Raw genomic sequence first — 17479 nt, 5'->3', positions numbered from 1 at the left:
ACAGTTCCCTCAATCGCTACCAGTCATGACTTGAACTCATCCCCGATGCCCTTCGCACCATCTCAAACGAGTAGCGCAGCTGTGTTTGTGCAAAGCGTTGGAAGGATGGAACTTCTGTCCATGTTGCCGCCATACTTTCCGGACCGCAGTCAATGTAGGTAGTGCAGTACCACGATTCATCGCTGAATACAAGCGGTACCATTCATTAGTAGTTTACGCATTTTGGTGGTCATTACAATACTCCAAAAGTAGCAGTTTGTGTTGTGGTAGTAACGGCAGCCTACGCGTGGGATGATGATTCCCTTGTCCAGCTGCTGCTGTTCTCCGATCAAAGGAGAGAGACGACACAGAATGTTGCAGAGAGTCCATTACTTGGATCTGAAGGTATGGAGACAGGCCTGGTACACAGTACGGCGAACCTTTCTTTTGGGAGTCAGACGTGATCTACCAGAACCTTGACAGTATTCCTGCCCAACATCTGGCCACTGTCATATCCGAATGCTCCACAAATCTGGACACTACGCGATACGACCAACTGCCCAATTGGAGACCCACAGTAAGGGCTCTTACGATCTCTGTCTCACACGAGTACGTAACATCTCCGTGTGCTTCACAGTGATCACGTCATCACTTAAAATCTGATGCTGATCATGTCCCTTAAACTGGTTATAACTAACTTCCCTTTACAAACTTTTAGGATAGGTTTCTTACACCAAAACAAGAAATAAATGTCGAGTAAACTTGAACTCTAAAATGCATACTTTAACAGGTATGAGCAGTTGTTCATCTTTGCTACTGTGAAACACAGCTCTTCGAGTGGACAAGTGCACACAGCTCTTAACATATTGCATTTTACAGCCCACATTTACTGGACATTTGTATCTCGTTTTGGTCCATACTACCTTCTCCCAAAATGTGGAGAGCAAAGAGAAGAGGTGTGTTTCACAGTACCATAGCTCTAAAGGTATGTATTTAAAGCCCACGTTTATTAGACATTTTTTCTTGTTTTGGTGTAAAGATCCTGTCCTCAAAGTCTCTAAAGGGAAGTCAGACACCCTGCATACCCTACCAGTCCTGATGGGAAGAAATACCAACGCTATGGCTTTTTTGCTCTCAAGTTACGTCCTTATTTCGCATCAGAAACTTTTTTTTCACACTATGACTTACTTCCATAATTCCATAAAAGTATGGTACTTTTGCAAATGTACTTCATGTTAGAGAAATGAATCAGTTCAGGGCATCGAGCTGTCCGAAATTTTTTTTTAAGACTATACATGTTCATTATCTCTTGAAATATCAATTCATTTCTTTCTTTAATAATTATATAAGAGACTGGGGTTCTTGGAACCGTAGTGAGTACACAATAAACATATTTCAGAACTGAAAAACATCGTAGAAAAAAGAATTGTTAAGTCTCACACCATGATGCAGCTCCAACTGGGCCAGCCGTTGTGGCCGAGCGGCTCTAGGCGCTTCAGTCCGGAACCGTGCTGCTGCTACGGTCGTAGGTCCGAATCCTGCCTCGGGCATGGATGTGTGTGATGTTCTTAGGTCCTTACGTTTAGGTAGTTCTAAGTCCAGGTGTTGATGACCTGAGATGTTAAGTCCCATAGTGCTTAGAGCCATCTGAAACATATAGCTCAAACTGGACAACATGACACTGTGTCATACTACAGAACTGAAAATTCAGTCCTGTAGCTTTCTCAAATCAAATGGCTCCAAGCACTATGGGACTTAACATATGAGGTCATCAGTCCCCTAGACTTAGAACTACTTAAACCTAACTAACCACACACATCCATGCCCGAGGCAGGATTCGAACCTGCGACCGTAGCAGCATCGTGGCTCCGGACTGAAGCGCCTAGAACCGCTCCGTCGCAGCGGCCGCCTGCAGCTTTCTCATCTCGTACCTAGGGCAATAGACTAATCCGAAACTAAAGGTTTTGTCCAGTGGGAAACTTGAAGATTCATTCCTACAGCTCTCGTATATTGATGTATTCCTCAGAACTGCAAATTTTTCCCACACATATTTGCACTGAGCCATAGAGATCGGAGTTTCTATCACATACGTTATACACAATCAGGTCGAAAGTATCCAGGCACCACTAAATAATCCTGAACTGACCACTAGATGTCACAAGAGGCGGACTATACATTGTAAAATGAGGCAGGCAGTGTTGTGTTGTCAGTAGAGGAGCAGCAACAGCACAATGGATCCGTCAGCAGGGCTCAGTGACTTGGAACCTGGACTGGTCGTTGAGTGTCACTTGCGTAACAGATTCATCATGGGTATATCAACCATTCTAAAGCTGCCCGACTGTTCGGCATGTGAATATCAAGTGCGAACAACAAGAAACCTCTGCATCTGAACCAAGGCCAGGCATATCTCATGCACTGACTACAGGATCCATCAAGCGTTGTGGAGGGTGGCTGAAAAAAATCGCATGCAGTCAGTGGAAGGACTCACTCGGAATTGGACAGTGCTGCCACCAGTCCAGTTAGCACACTGACTGCGCGTAGGGAGTTAAGTAGAGTATGCTACAGTGGTCGAGCAGCTCCTCATAAGCCACACGTTTCTGTAATCGATAATAATCGATGGTTGAGGTGGTGTAAACAGTGACGCCATTGGACCGCGGATGACTGGAACCGTCCAGAGCTTCACGCGGCTGTTCGCAGATGATGTGGTTGTCCATAACAAGGAAGCACTGCTGGAAGACTGTAACGAATTCCACAAAGACCTGCAGAGCATCGATGATTGGTGCAGGGATTGCCTGATGACCCTGAACGTCAAAGGAACGTGCTACGACGTGACAGAAGTCATGAGATAGCGATATTCAGATTTACAGATGATGGCAATATCGCGTACACTAGGTATAAAAGGGCTATTTGTACTCAGATGATTAATGTGAAAAGTTTTCCGACCTGATTATGGCAGCACGAGGGGTATTTATAGACTTTGAACGTGGAATGGTACTTGGAACTAGAAGTTTGGGACATTCCATTTCGGAAATTGTTCAAATTATTCAAATGGTTCTGAGCACTATAAGACTTAACATCTGAGGTCATCAGTCCCCTATAACATAGAACTACTTAAACCTAACTAACCTAAGGACATCACACGCATCCATGCCCGAGGCAGGATTCGAACCTGCGACCGTAGCAGCAGCCAGCGCGGTTCCAGACTGAAGCGCCTAGAACCACTCGGCCACAGCGGCTGGCTGGGAAACTGTTACAGGATTCAATATTCCGAGAACCACAGTGTCAAGAGCGTGCCGAAAATACCAAACTCCGGATATCACCTGTCCCACGGATAACGCAGTGGCCGGCGGCCTTCACTTAACTACTGAGTGCAGCGGCATTCCCATAGACATAGATACCGTGTTTCTTGACTTCCGCAACGCGTTCGATACAGTTCCCCACAGTCGTTTAATGAACAAAGTAAGAGCATATAGAGTATCAGACCAATTGTGTGATTGGATTGAAGAGTTCCAAGATAATAGAACTCATCATGTCATTCTCAATAGAGAGAAGTCTTCCGAAGTAAGAGTGATTTCAGGTGTTCCGTGGGGGAGTGTCGTGGGACCGTTGCTATTCACAATATACATAAATGACCTTGTGGATAACATCGGAAGTTCACTGAGGCTTTTTGCGGATGATGCTGTAGTATATCGAGAGGTTGCAACAATGGAAAATTGTACTGAATTGCTGGAGGATCTGCAACAAATGGACGCATGGTGCGGGGAATGGGAATTGAATCTCAATGAAGACAAGTGTAATGTGATGCGAATACATAGAAAGATAGGTCCCTTATCATTTAGCTACAATATAGCTGACCTGCACTTAATTCCATAAATTATCTGGGAGTAGGCATTAGGAGTGATTTAAAATGGAATGATCATATAAAGTTGATGGTCTGTAAAGCAGATGCCAGTCTGAGATTCATTGAAAGAATCCTAAGGAAACGCAATCCGAAAACAAAGGAAGTAGGTTACAGTACACTTGTTCGTCCACTGCTTGAATATTGCTTACCAGTGTGGGATCCATACAAGATAGGGTTGATAGAAGAGATAGAGAAGATCCAACGGAGAGCAGCGCACTTCGTTACTGGATCATTTAGTAATCGCGAAAGCGTTACGGAGATGATAAACTCCAGTGGAAGACTCTGCAATAGAGTAGCTCGGTACGGGCTTTTGTTGAAGTTTCGAGAACAAACCTTCACCGAGCAGTCAAGCAGTATATTGCTGCCTACTACGTATATATCGCGAAGAGACCATGAGGATAAAATCAGAGAGATTAGAGTCCACACAGAGGCATACCGACAATCTTTCTTTCTAGGAACAATACGAGACTGGAATAGAAGAGAGCACCGACAGAGGTGCTCAAAGTACCCTCCACCACACACCGTGAGGTAGCTTGCGGAGTATGGATGGAGATGTAGATAGATTTGTCAGTGCTAACACACAAGCAACATTGCGTAGACTTGTCAGTGCTAACAGATAAGCAACACTGCGAGAAATAACCCCCAGAAATTCTATGTGGAACGTACGACTAACGTCGCCGTTATATGGTGTTAATGGGCTGTGACGGACGCGGGTGCCTTTGCTAACAACACGACGTCGCCTGCAGTGGCTCTGCTGGTCTCGTGATCAGATCGGTTAAACCCTAATGACTGCAAAACAGTGGTTCGATGAATCCGGATTTCAGCTGGTAAGAGCTGATGGTAGGGTTCGAGTGTGGCGTAGATCCCACGAAACCATGGATTCCTGCTGTGAACGTGGCACTGTGCAAGCTGCTGGTGAGTCCATAATGGTGTAGGATATGTTTACATGGAATGCACTGGGTTTTCTGGTCCAACAGACCCTATCATGGACTTGAAACGATTCTTTTCGGCTACTTCGTTTACAGCCATTCATGTGCTCCATGTTACCCAACAGCGATGGACTTTTTACGGACGGCAATGTGCCATGTCACTGGACCGCAGTTGTTCGCGACTGGTTCGAAGAACATTGTGGACAATTCAAGTGAATGATTTGGCCACCCACAGATCGCTTGACATAAATCACATCAAACATTTATGGCACACAACGTAGAGGTCAGTTCGTGCAAGAAATCATGCACCGACAACTTTTTTCACAATTATTTTCATGTTGTGTCCTTGTTGACATCTTGACATCTGATAAGACACTTTTTTCTTTCTTATCACATGTCTGAGCCGTGGCGGCTGGCGCTAGGGTGTTCTTGCATCAAAAAAATGGTTCAAATGGCTCTGAGCACTATGGGACTTAACTTCTGAGGTCATCAGTCCCCTAGAGCTTAGATCTACTTAAAGCCAACTAACCTAAGGACTTAACACACATCCATGTCCGAGGCAGGATTCGTACCTGCGACCGTAGCGGTCACGCGGTTCCAGACTGTAGCGTCTAGAACCGCTCGGCCACTCTGGCCGGCTGTTCTTGCATCGCTGATATTGATATTCGGCTGTCTCGCTATCTTTTACTGCTCCCCCCCGGCGGGTTTTCCGGATGAACGTGTGACGGAAAGTCTTCGGTCGGCGTTCATCGAGCCAACTTGTGTTGGAAACAAGCTGGCGTCCCTAACCGTGGTGCATGGGCGTCGCCGTGCTCGCCGTCCTTGTCTTTTGTCGAGTCGGATATGCGGTGCCGATCATTGGGCGACTTGACGTGCGAAATTGTGGTGGGTTCGTCGTCTCACGCTGAACAGCTTCCCAGCTCGTAATCTGTAAGCTCCAAGTTATTCTGTGTTTAACTAAGGAGATTGTCGAAACTTATTTTGGCACGGGTAGCCGCCGAGAGGGCCACAGTGGCTATTTTAAGGAGGCTGATGTTCCTCATTTCGTTTCTCATCATTTGTGGAGTGTGTGTTTTAAGTGGTTTTCATGAAAGTTTTAACTTGTTTCAGTACATATTGACCGCTTGGAGACTGGTTGCCGCTGTGTATGCTCCTGGCAACCGTAGAGTTAATGGTTTAATCATTTGTCACGACAGCATTATTCAATGTTGAAAGTGCCTTAAGGCAACTGCAAGTGATCTCTAAGTTTCCCGCTAATTTACTGGGAGCCGGGTACGGTTAGAGTATTGCTTCATAGGAATTTGGGGGCATGCGTATTATAAATTCCAGTGTGGCTGTGATTTGACCTTGTTTTCATTGCAGTCTATTTGTGCTGCAGGCAATTTGTTAAGTCTGCTCGTTTCCTGGCGTTGGTGCGGTTATGGATTCTTGTCAGGGCCGCATATTGTGAGGCCAGTTGGACTATATATAAATATATATACCGCCTGCTTGTGAGTCTGTGCACAAGCCGTGGGGAGTGAACGCTCGTATTGCCTATCGGCCCTAGGGTTATTCCTCCCAATTACTGCTGTGGGCCTTAACGCTGCTCTTTAAAGTTAAGTGAGGCCACTTTGTTAATATTAGCGTTTCTGTAAGTTGTTTTACTGCTTATAACCAGCCATTCTTATTCAACACTTACGTTAATCTTTGGTGTATCTTAAATGAATGTGCAACTTGTTATTTTTCCTGTGTGCCAGTTTTGCAACCTCCGTTGGCCCTCTTTGCGCTTTTATTTTAAGTATGTTTCACTGTGGATCTTTATGTGGGCAGTTCAGATTTATTAAGCTGTATGATCCTTGTTTTTTAAATGAAGTTGTGGTATTATGTGGCTGTGTAACTTTGGGTTGGAAGTGTATAGTGTTACTAGCCTTTTGAGATATGGTTAAGCAAGATCAGTTGTTTATGTTGATTATTCACGGTGCCTAATATCTACGTTTTTGGTTGCGGATGCAAAATATGATTCTTATTCGTGTTATGTAATTCAGTTAAAGTGAAAATTTGTATATTGCATCAGTAACAGGGCAAATGTCCGAATTGAAGTTTATAATAAAGGCTGTTTTGAGTCAAATTAAAACTGTAAAACCATCACAAACTTGCCCATCACCAGTGATCTCGGGCTTCCTATTTTCTTTAAATAACTGTGATGAGATTGTAATTTTGATTTTCTATAGAACTGAATAGTACCACGGTTCAGTCTACAAGGACACAACATCAAAACGTTTTATACATGTCTCATATATTTTGTTTGAAACTACTGGGCACTGTTCGCGCCGATATTCTCTTATTGTATGGCGAGACAGAGTAGTATGGAATACATCTCTAGAAGCTGTTTCAATTTAATTTGGACAGGCGACGAAGTGGATTGGCCCTGGAAAAAATTTATTATATGCAGATGGTCTGAAGATGGCAATTTAATTTATATGAAATTGGTATTTTTGTGCGATCTGGCCGAATAAACAACCTCGTGTACTGGTATAAAAAAAAATTTCACAACTAAAGTAATAAGTCAGACAAGTTAATAATCAACCATTATTACTCAAGTAACACCAAAGTAACGTAACTAACGAGCAAATGCCAGATTGTGACAGAACCACCGATATCCCACGGATGTCAAAACCATCATACGGGTTTAAAAATGTATAATAATGAAATGTACATTGTAAGACGTGTATCTTTCTATTGTCTAACCATAATTTATGAAAGATGTTTATATTTTATTAATAGGATTAAGTAGGAATAATTAATATTTGTCATGTTGGAAATAATTGTGGTAGCAGGGAGTGTCTGCACCAAAGTATTGTTGGCGGGAGAGATCGCATTTTGACATAATTTTAAAAAGAGCGGGAGAGACAGCGTATGGATACATTTTAAGAAAAGAGCGGGAAAGACCGCGCACTGATACATTTTGTAATGGTGGCAGGGACTGTCTGCACCATAAAGCATTGTTGGCAGGAGAGACAGCACTTTAGGGTTCGTAGGAAGTGAGTAGTAAGCGAGATGTGAAGCGAGTCGGTAGCAGGTCTCAGGCGAGAGGTTGAGAGGAGCGGTGTGCCTGCCAGCTACTAGCTATGATTTACAAGAGATTATAAACGGATGTACAGAGACATCAGCTAACTATTATCATAAGAGGAACTAATATTATTGAATTATTTTTTTGAGAAACTCAAGACTACTGAAGGTATGTTTGCGCATTGCTAGTTGTAAGATTATTGAAAAAGTAAGTCCCATTTGAACGTTTGTAAAATCATTTCATTCAGAATATAATTAATTTTGGCAGCAATATTGCATTACTATACTGTAATCCATCTAAAAAACCATCAACATAAAACTTTTCAAAATTTTATTGTTGTCAAGAAAAAGTTTAACTATGAATTACGTCAGCTTTGCTATTAAAGAATAACGTCGCTTTAGTAATAAATACAGCCACTTATTATGAAAGCCCACCAGCAGCTAATAGAGTATAGTAAACAGAGTAAGTATGTTCATGTTGCAGTTCGATGTAGCAGTCAGATGGCGATGCAGTAACAGCAAAAAAGGCAAGGAACAGTTTTGGGTTATTGCAGGTAACGACTGAGAGCCATGTCGACGACACATTATATGTTTCGTCAAAATAATGAGAAAATAACTTTTAATAAGCAACATTTAAATTTGTATACGAAGATTGAGAAAGAGAATTAATTTCAAAGGGAAGATTTCATTTGTTATTATTAAGCAAGAGGTAGAAATCGTAAGGGAAGGTTTCATAGGCTATTGTAGAAGGGAAGGTTGCTTAGCAAAAGAGATATAGAGGAGACGGCTATTGAGTAACAAAAGAGATATAGTAGAGACGGGAAGGTTTCAACATAATAATTACCCATAAATTGTAAATAAAGTACCAAAATTATGTACCATTTATTTACAAATAGCCTGATGATGGCATTTAAGCCGAATTACGCATATTACAAAAACATACCGCAATCAGTGTTAGCAGTGCACCAGGAATATTAATTATACAATGTCCTTGAAGAGATAAGTTAGTGATGGTGGCTTGGGGCGTGGCGACCTGTAGTGGAGTCGTGCGTGCTGGCAGAGGTGGCTCAGAGCGATCTACAGCAACCAGGATTGCCATCCTAACGAACCGGAGGCGTGGGCAGTGACGTGCCACGGTTGCGGCAAATAAACGCGCAACGTCGTCAGTCACGCTTGTCGGCAAACCACGTCACGCTGGTGATTCACGAGGCGGCGGGCGGCAGGCGTAGCGCGCCCGCGGGACCAGAAAAGCGCGATTACGCCGTCACCCGATAGGCGCTGCCGATGGCAGACGAGCGGCGATACGTTAACGAGGAGCTACCAGCCACTGACAGGGGCGTCATTAGCGTAATGAAGCAGCGATGCCGCATCGTCGCCTTACTTCGTCTCCGCGTGCTCCCGTTCAGGCACTGACGGAGGACCGAAGAGCCCACCAGACTCGTGATTTGAATTCTAAATTTTATCGTTTAAATTTGCTGTTTTGCCTTCTGAAGGCGTTATACGGGCCTGGACCGAGAGTAATGTTTCACACTCTGGTATAAACGCTGTGGAGCAGGAGCTCGTTGGGGATGATGTTTAGCTGCAGGGGGGAGGGAGGGGATGCAAAGCGTTGACTCTTAAACAACTGCATTTAATTGTTGTTAACATTACGAACCACGAAATTGCCAGAATGGAAGAATAACACAAAAGGAAACAGGAACTCACGCTCAGTTTTGCAAATGACTTCTAATACAACATACAGGGTGGTCCATTGATAGAGACCGGGCCAAATATCTCACGAAATAAGCATCAAGCGGAAAAACTACAAAGAACGAAACTCGTCTACCTTGAAGGGGGAAACCAGTTAGCGCTATGGCTGGCCCTCTAGATGGCGCTGCCATAGCTCAAACGGACATTAACTGCGTTCTTAAAAATATGAACCGTCATTTTCTATTACATATTCGTGTAGTACGTAAAGAAATATGAATGTTTTAGTTGGACCACTTTTTTCGCTTTGTGCTAGATGGCGCTGTAATAGTCACAAACGTACAAGTACGTGGTATCATGTAACATTCAGCCAGTGCGGGACGGTATTTGCTTCGTGATACATTACCCGTGTTGAAATGGACCGTTTACCAATTGCGGAAATGGTCGATATCGTGTTGATGTATGGATATTGTGACCAAAGTGCCCAACGGGCGTGTGCTATGTATGCTGCTCGGTATCCTGGACGACATCACCCAAGTGTGCGGACCGTTCGCCGGATAGTTACGTTATTTAAGGAAGCAGGAAGTGTTCAGCCACATGTGAAACGTCAGCCACGACCTGCAACAAATGATGATGCCCAAGCAGGTGTTTAACTGCTGCCTCGGGTAATTGGCACAGCAGTAGCAGACAAATTGCGCGAGAATCGGGAATCTCAGATAATGGGTGTTGAGAATGCAACATCAACATCGATTGCTCCCGTACCATATTTCTATGCACCAGGAATTGCATGGCGACGACTTTGAACGTCGTGTACAGTTCTGCCACTGGGCATAAGAGAAATAACGGGACGATGACAGATTTATTGCACGCGTTCTATTTAGCGACGAAGAGTCATGCACCAACAGCGGTAACGTAAACCGGCATAATATGCACTATTGGGCAACGGAAAATCCACGATGGCTGCGACAAGTGGAACATCAGCGACCATGGCGGGTTAATGTATGGTGCGGCATTATAGGAGGAAGGATAATTCGCCCCCATTTTATCGATGGTAATCTAATTGATGCAATGTATACCGATATCATACGTAATGTTTTACCGATGTTACTACAAGATGTTTCACTGCATGACAGAATGCCGATGTACTTCCAACATGATGGATGTCCGGCACATAGCTCGCGTACGGTTGAAGCGGTATTGAATAGCATATTTCATGACAGGTGGATTGGTTGCCGAAGCACCAATACCATGCCCCGAACGTCCACAAGTACTCGCTGTTGAGAGTAATGTCGTTACACGTATTGTCAAATTGCACTGAGGTTGACGGACATCATTTTGAGTATTTATTGCATTAATGTGGTATTTACAGGTAATCACGCTGTAACAACATGCGTTCCCAGAAATGATAAGTTCACAAAGGTACATGTATCACGGTGGAACAACCGAAATAAAATGTCCAAACGTACCTACGTTCTGTATTTTAATTTTTAAAACCTACCTGTTTCCAAATGTTCGTCTAAGATAGTGAGCCATATGTTCGTGACTATTACAGCGCCATATATCACAAAGCGAAAAAATTGGTCCAACTAAAGCATTCATAATTCTTTACTTGCTACACGAATATGTAATAAAAATAGGGATTCGTATTTTAAAAAAACGCAGTTGATATCCGTTTGACTATGGCAGCGCCACCTAGCGGGCCAACCATAGCGCCATCTGGTTCCCCCTTCAAGCTAGACATGTTTCGTTCGTTGTAATTTTTTCGTTTGACGCTTATTTCGTGAGATGTTTGGACCGGTCACGATCAATGGACCACCCTGTATGTTATGCTATGAGACCAAGACGCTAATGTGTTGGATTACATCGTTTATTAGAATAAGCCTATTTAGGCGTGAGCGCCATCTCCAGGTTATCTGCGGGAAGTACATAGTTTGGCAAAATATTTCGAATTTTGAAGTGAATTATTTAACGTATTATAGAATTATGATTTGCTACATCCCTCGGGTGGTCTTGGTATCCATGTGACATCGATGTCTCAGTTGCTGTCACACTACTATATACGTTTGCTTCTCTGATGTTGGTGGAGCTGTATTAGGTGTTATACTGTTTCAGAGCAGTTATTTGTGAAGTTGTCGCATTGTGAAAGACTAATTCGTTACGACGTTACTTGACAGCTGAATTGACAGTTGAGTCAGCTATGTTATATGGTTACAGGATGTTTGCTTCAACGGTATTCTGTAGGTCATATGTTTGCTCTTACCAGCTATATTATTGCTTAAATGATTCGGGTTCATGTTGTTCTATGCTCATATGTAATTTAATCCCATTTTTTAAAAATTGGTTATGCCAGATACTGCAGTAATGCGGGAGATGTATGGTAATTTCTTCATGTTGTTTTGCACTTAAACGTTTTCTTTCCAGTGGTTATTTTTAATTTGATCCAAACATGATCTTTGAAATGTTTGTAAATTTTGTTTTTCTACTAATCTCGTGTTCTTGAAGAGATTGAAACGCATTCACACACACAAAATTACCCTCCACAATTCTAAATGAACAGATCGGTTAGGAACACAAACGCCAAACAGAAAAATTTATTGAAACTACCCTCCAAAGAGCGAGATGAGCAGAAAAATAAAATATAAAAACATATCAGAGATCTCAGAGATAACTGCTGAGCAAAAATTTATCACCAACTACAGCTCCACCAACATCAAAGAAGCAAACTTATACAGTGGTGTGACAGCAACTGAGATAGCAATTGTTTTCATTGTGTCGATGGAACCTTATAAGGTTCTCTAAAAGGTGAGTTCGGAGGTTCTACTACAAGGCATGCTCTCATGATTTATTTTTTACATTTCGTAAATGGCATTGTAATATAGCATCCCATTGATAAAACGGGGACTACCATAGCGTAAAAAACAACAACGCCCTCTTCAATTATAGCTTTTTGTTGCCAAACGTAAAATGATTGTGCTTTATCCGACAAGTGAGCAAATGGTGTGAAAGGCTGCGTTCTGTAATGTTATTTCAGATGTCTGAAATTTTCTTAATACACAAGTGCTTGGCAATTTATTTACAAACATTGATTTGAACGCCAGGGATACTCTCAAACGATGTAATTTTGTCCATATAACTGAAAGAAATTGGTTAACTTAGAGGTTTTTTTTTCTTCTTCGGTGTTTAAATTCTAGCTTTTTCTTTACTCCGATGACATTCTGCAGTGATTGGTAGTTTTTGCAGCAAAATAGCGGAAGGTTTTTTCGATTTTAAGCAGCGTGGGCTTGTATAGATTTGAGGTACGTTAATTCATCTGTCGGGCGTATGGCTATAGAGCACCGACCTCTGTAGTTTGGTCATCTGTAATCGGCTGCAGTGCTGTTTTTTTCCACATCATTGGAATTCGCAAAACAACGGGAGGTGAGGAGAGAGAGAGAGAGAGATGCGAACTGTGTCTTGCAGTCGAACGTAAAAAGGTATACTGATTTTGCCCGTAAAACTAAAAGAAAATGGATTGCACCTATTTTCGTGGTGGCAGAATATTTATTATAATCGTGATTGCGATTTTTTTAAGTAGATTCTCGCTTATAAAAGGTGTATAGTCGTTAAATATAACTGGTACAATGAAATGTCTTTCCTCACAGAACGGCTTGCAACAGAGGGAGCTATCGGTTGTGGCAGGGACATTGCGGCACCGCTGCAGTTTTAGACAAACAACTCGCGTTCGTGACAGCTGTCATTAATCTCAGTTTTCTCAGTGGCCTGCAAGCATCGCAGTCTATTGTGCGGGCATTGGTAGTGCTGACCAACTGCCTCGACCGCCTTGACCTCCGGCTATGACCGGCCACGCCTACTCCCTAGGGTGGATTGCGTGGCTGCGTGCAAAAGCCAGAAATGGTAGAAGCTGGTGTTTCAAAAATTATTGTGGAGAGTTCTCCGGAATTTGATTGTTGTTCCATGGGGAAGGGGGGAGGGGGCACCGGTTCCAAGAGAGATGTTCAACGGATTGCAGGAAGCGTCCTCTTGTGGTGTCTTTTGTCTATTTGTGACTGTTTTCCACAGGTCAGAGGCAGTTGTAAGTAGGCTGTGTAGGTTTTTTTTTATATTGGTAACGCCACGTAACGCTCTGTATGAAAATCACTGGCTGTGCTGTGTGCAGTCTGTGGCTGGTTGGCATTGTTGTAATACTGCCATTGTAGTGTTGGGCAGCTGGATGTTAACAGCGCGTAGCGTTGCGCAATTGGAGGTGAGCCCCCAGCAATGGTGGATGTGGGGAGAGAGATAGCGGAGTTTTGAAATTCGTAAGAATGGATGTCATGAACTGCTATATATATTATGACTATTAAGGTAAATACATTGTTTGTCCTCTATTAAAATCTTTCATTTGCTAACTATGCCTATCAGTAGTTAGTGCCTTCCGTAGTTTGAATCTTTTATTTAGCTGGCAGTAATGGCGCTCGCTGTATTGCAGTAGTTCGAGTAACGAAGATTTTTGGTGAGGTAAGTGATTTGTGAAAGGTATAGGTTAATGTTAGTCAGGGCCATTCTTTTGTAGGGATTTTTGAAAGTCAGATTGCGTTGCGCTAAAAATAATGTGTGTCAGTTTAAGTCCAGTCCTGTATAATTGTTAAAAGGGGACGTTTCATACAGTATATGACTGCCACCAGGGGGATCTCTTTGAGGACCATCAGCAACAAGTTAGAAGAAGCCTATATCCCTACCTACGGTGAGGAGAGGGAGGGAGGGATGAAGGGTGAGAGGCAAGATTGGCTCTAAGTTGATTTGTGCGTGACCGCACATCGGGGAGAACACACATGCAACTGCCTCCCCTCTCTCCTGGTGCACTCTTTTGGGGTCAGTTTTTGCTGTAGTTGTGTTATTACGATGATTTTTCCAAGCCCCAGTATGTGTGTGGCATTATGACCTGTCGCTTACGAGTGCTGATATTTCTCACGACAACTTGGATGTGTAACTAGAACAGTGAAGCAATTTCCAACAGTTGTCGTAGCGTGAATTGGCCTTCCTGAATTTCGATCACCAGTGCTGCAGTGTGATTGTCAAGCAATGCAGTGGGAGACGTTTGTAGCGAACAGTGGTAGACAATGTTCTCAGCTGTATGCTTACAGGTAATATTAAACTCCTGTCTGTTCAGTACCAAAATTATGTCAGTTGAACACAATTCCCCCAAAAATAAACAGTAACTTCCACTCCAACCTTTTTTTCGCCAGCTTGAAGGTGAAGGGATCATCCTATTTAGAGTATGAGTTCGTATGCCACTAGTTTCGAGTGGTATTTCCCAGCACGATAACACAAGTTGTACGACATGGTCAATTTTTGAGCTGTATTGTGAATTTAGGTGCTCCTTGTGTAGTGCTATGCATATAGTTGTGTAGTGAAGCCCAATATTTATGATTAATAACTTAATTAGGAGCCGGCCGCGGTGGTCTCGCGGTTCTAGGCGCGCAGTCCGGAACCGTGCGACTGCTACGGTCGCAGGTTCGAATCCTGCCTCGGGCATGGATGTGTGTCATGTCCTTAGGTTAGTTAGGTTTAAATAGTTCTAAGTTCTAGGGGACTGATGACCACAGTAGTTTAGTCCCATAGTGCTCAGAGCCATTTGAACCATTTTTGAACTTAATTAGGACCGATATTTATTGCAGTTTCCTGCCCAAAACAAGTAAAGTACACTAACCTAAGCTCCCTCTCCTTCATCTGGATAGTTTGGCTGCGTTGAGGGATGCTCTTGTGCTTTCCGGAAAGGGCACCGCTATTTTTAATTTTCCGCCGATTCAAGGGCACGGGGGGGGGGGGGGGGGAGGGTCAGAAAAGCCTTGAAACAAAGAAATTCCCGCCATTTTTGAAATTCTCACTTTTTTTAAATGTCTCGCCAGAATTCGAATTTCCTGACTGTAGGACATGTGGATGAGGGGAAGAGGCAAAGGGGGGAGGGGGAAGGGGAAGGGGAGGGGGGATCCACTCGCCAGCTGACGTCATCCAGGGAGGGTTGGGCGTGGAGGGTAATTAATTGGTCAGTTTAATTAATTTAGATATCAATTTGATATCAAAATTGGGGTCAGAGCCCCATTACCCTATTACTCCCTGCCTCACGCCTTTTTTAATTTGAGCACTTCGCTCTTCCTCTTCCAGTCTGTTCCCTCTTGGTTCCAGTGCACATTATATATTATCTGTTTTTCTCCTGTAACTTGCACCATTTGGCATTGCCAACACTTTTTCGAGGTCCACAAGTCCTGTAAATGTGTCCTGATTTTTCTCGAGTCATGCGTGCATTACCAATTGCAACATCAGAACTGCTTGTCTGGTGCCTTTGTCCTTCCTAAAGTTAAACTGATCGTAACCTAACACATCCTCAATTTTCTTTTCCATTTTTATTCTTGTGAGCAACTTGGATACCTGAGCTGTTAAGACATTATGCGGTACTTCTCGCATTTGCCAGCTCTTGTTATCTTCGGAATTGTGTGAATGATGTTTTTTTCCGAAAGTCTGATGATATATTGCCTGTCTTATACATTCTACACATCAATGAGAATCGTCGTTTTGTTGCCACATCCACCACTGATGTTACAAATTATCGTGGAATGCTATCCATGCCTTCTGCGTTTTTTGATCTTGAGTCAGCCAAAGTTCTATTAAATTACGACTCTAATCATGGATCTCCTATCTTTTCCCTGTCGACTCCTGTTTCTTCTCCTATCGGTACATCAGACAAGTCCTCCCCCTCATACGGGCTTTCAATGTACTCTTTCCACCTATCCGTTCTCTCGCCCACATTTAAAAAAGGAATTCCAGTTCATTCTTAAAGTTACGAAACTTGATTTCAATTTCAGTGAAGGTTTTGACTTACCTGTCTGCTGAATCAGTTCTTCCGACAGGCATTTAATTTTAATTTCTTCGCATTTTTCATGTAACCATTCCGCCATAGCTTCCCTGGATACACTGTTTATATGATTCACAACTGACTTACATTTCCATATTCCTGAATTTCCGAGAAACCTTTGCACTTCCTTCTTTCGTAAACCAACTGCACTATTTCTTCATTTATCCATGGTTTCCTGTACCTATGTTTTCATTACCAACTTCTGTGATCGCACTTTTTAGAGATGTCCATTCCTGTTCAACTGAACTGTCTAATGAGATATTTATTATCTCAGAATAGAACTTCAAGCGTTATCTCTTCATTCCTTAGTTCTTTTGTATCCCACTTCTTTTGGGAGTGATTCTTCCTGGCTAGTCTCTGAAATTTCAGCCAACTGTTAATCATTTCTAGATGATATGAGCCTGTATCTGCTCCTAGGTAAGCCTTAGAATAAAATAACTGATTTCGGAATATCTGCCTGACCATGACGTAATGTAACTGAAACCTTGCCTGTCTCTGAGCCTTTTCCAAGTATACCTCCTCCTCTTGTGATTCTTGAACAGAGTAGATTCTAATGAAAACAGCCCTATCACTGAGCTGTTTACAGCAGCTCACTTTTTGCCTTATCATCCTATTCGTAACGAATTTAACTCCTGTTGTACCGTTTTCTGCTGCTGTTGATATTACCCCATTACTCGTCTGACCAGAAATCCTTGTCTTCTTCACATTTCACTTCACTTTTTGTTGTCATCAGTCTTCTTACTGGTTTGATGCGGCCCGCCACGAATTCCTCTCCTGTGCTAACCTCTTCATCTCAGAGTAGCACTTGCAACCTACTTCCTCAATTATTTGCTGGATGTATTCCATTCTCTGACTTCTTCTACTGTTTTTGCCCTTTGCAGCTTCCTCATGTCTTAACAGATGTCCTATCATCCTGTTCCCTCTCCTTATCAGTGTTTTCCACACAGTCCTTTCCTCTCCGAATCTGCGCAGAACCTCCTCATTCCCTACCTTATCAGTCATCCTTATTTTCAACATTTGTCTGTAGCACCACATCTCAAACGC

The sequence above is a fragment of the Schistocerca gregaria genome, chromosome 3, assembly GCF_023897955.1.
Source record: "Schistocerca gregaria isolate iqSchGreg1 chromosome 3, iqSchGreg1.2, whole genome shotgun sequence".
Lineage (NCBI taxonomy): Eukaryota > Metazoa > Arthropoda > Insecta > Orthoptera > Acrididae > Schistocerca > Schistocerca gregaria.
The sequence above is the reverse complement of the archived record's forward strand: the minus strand, read 5'-3'. Positions refer to the sequence as shown.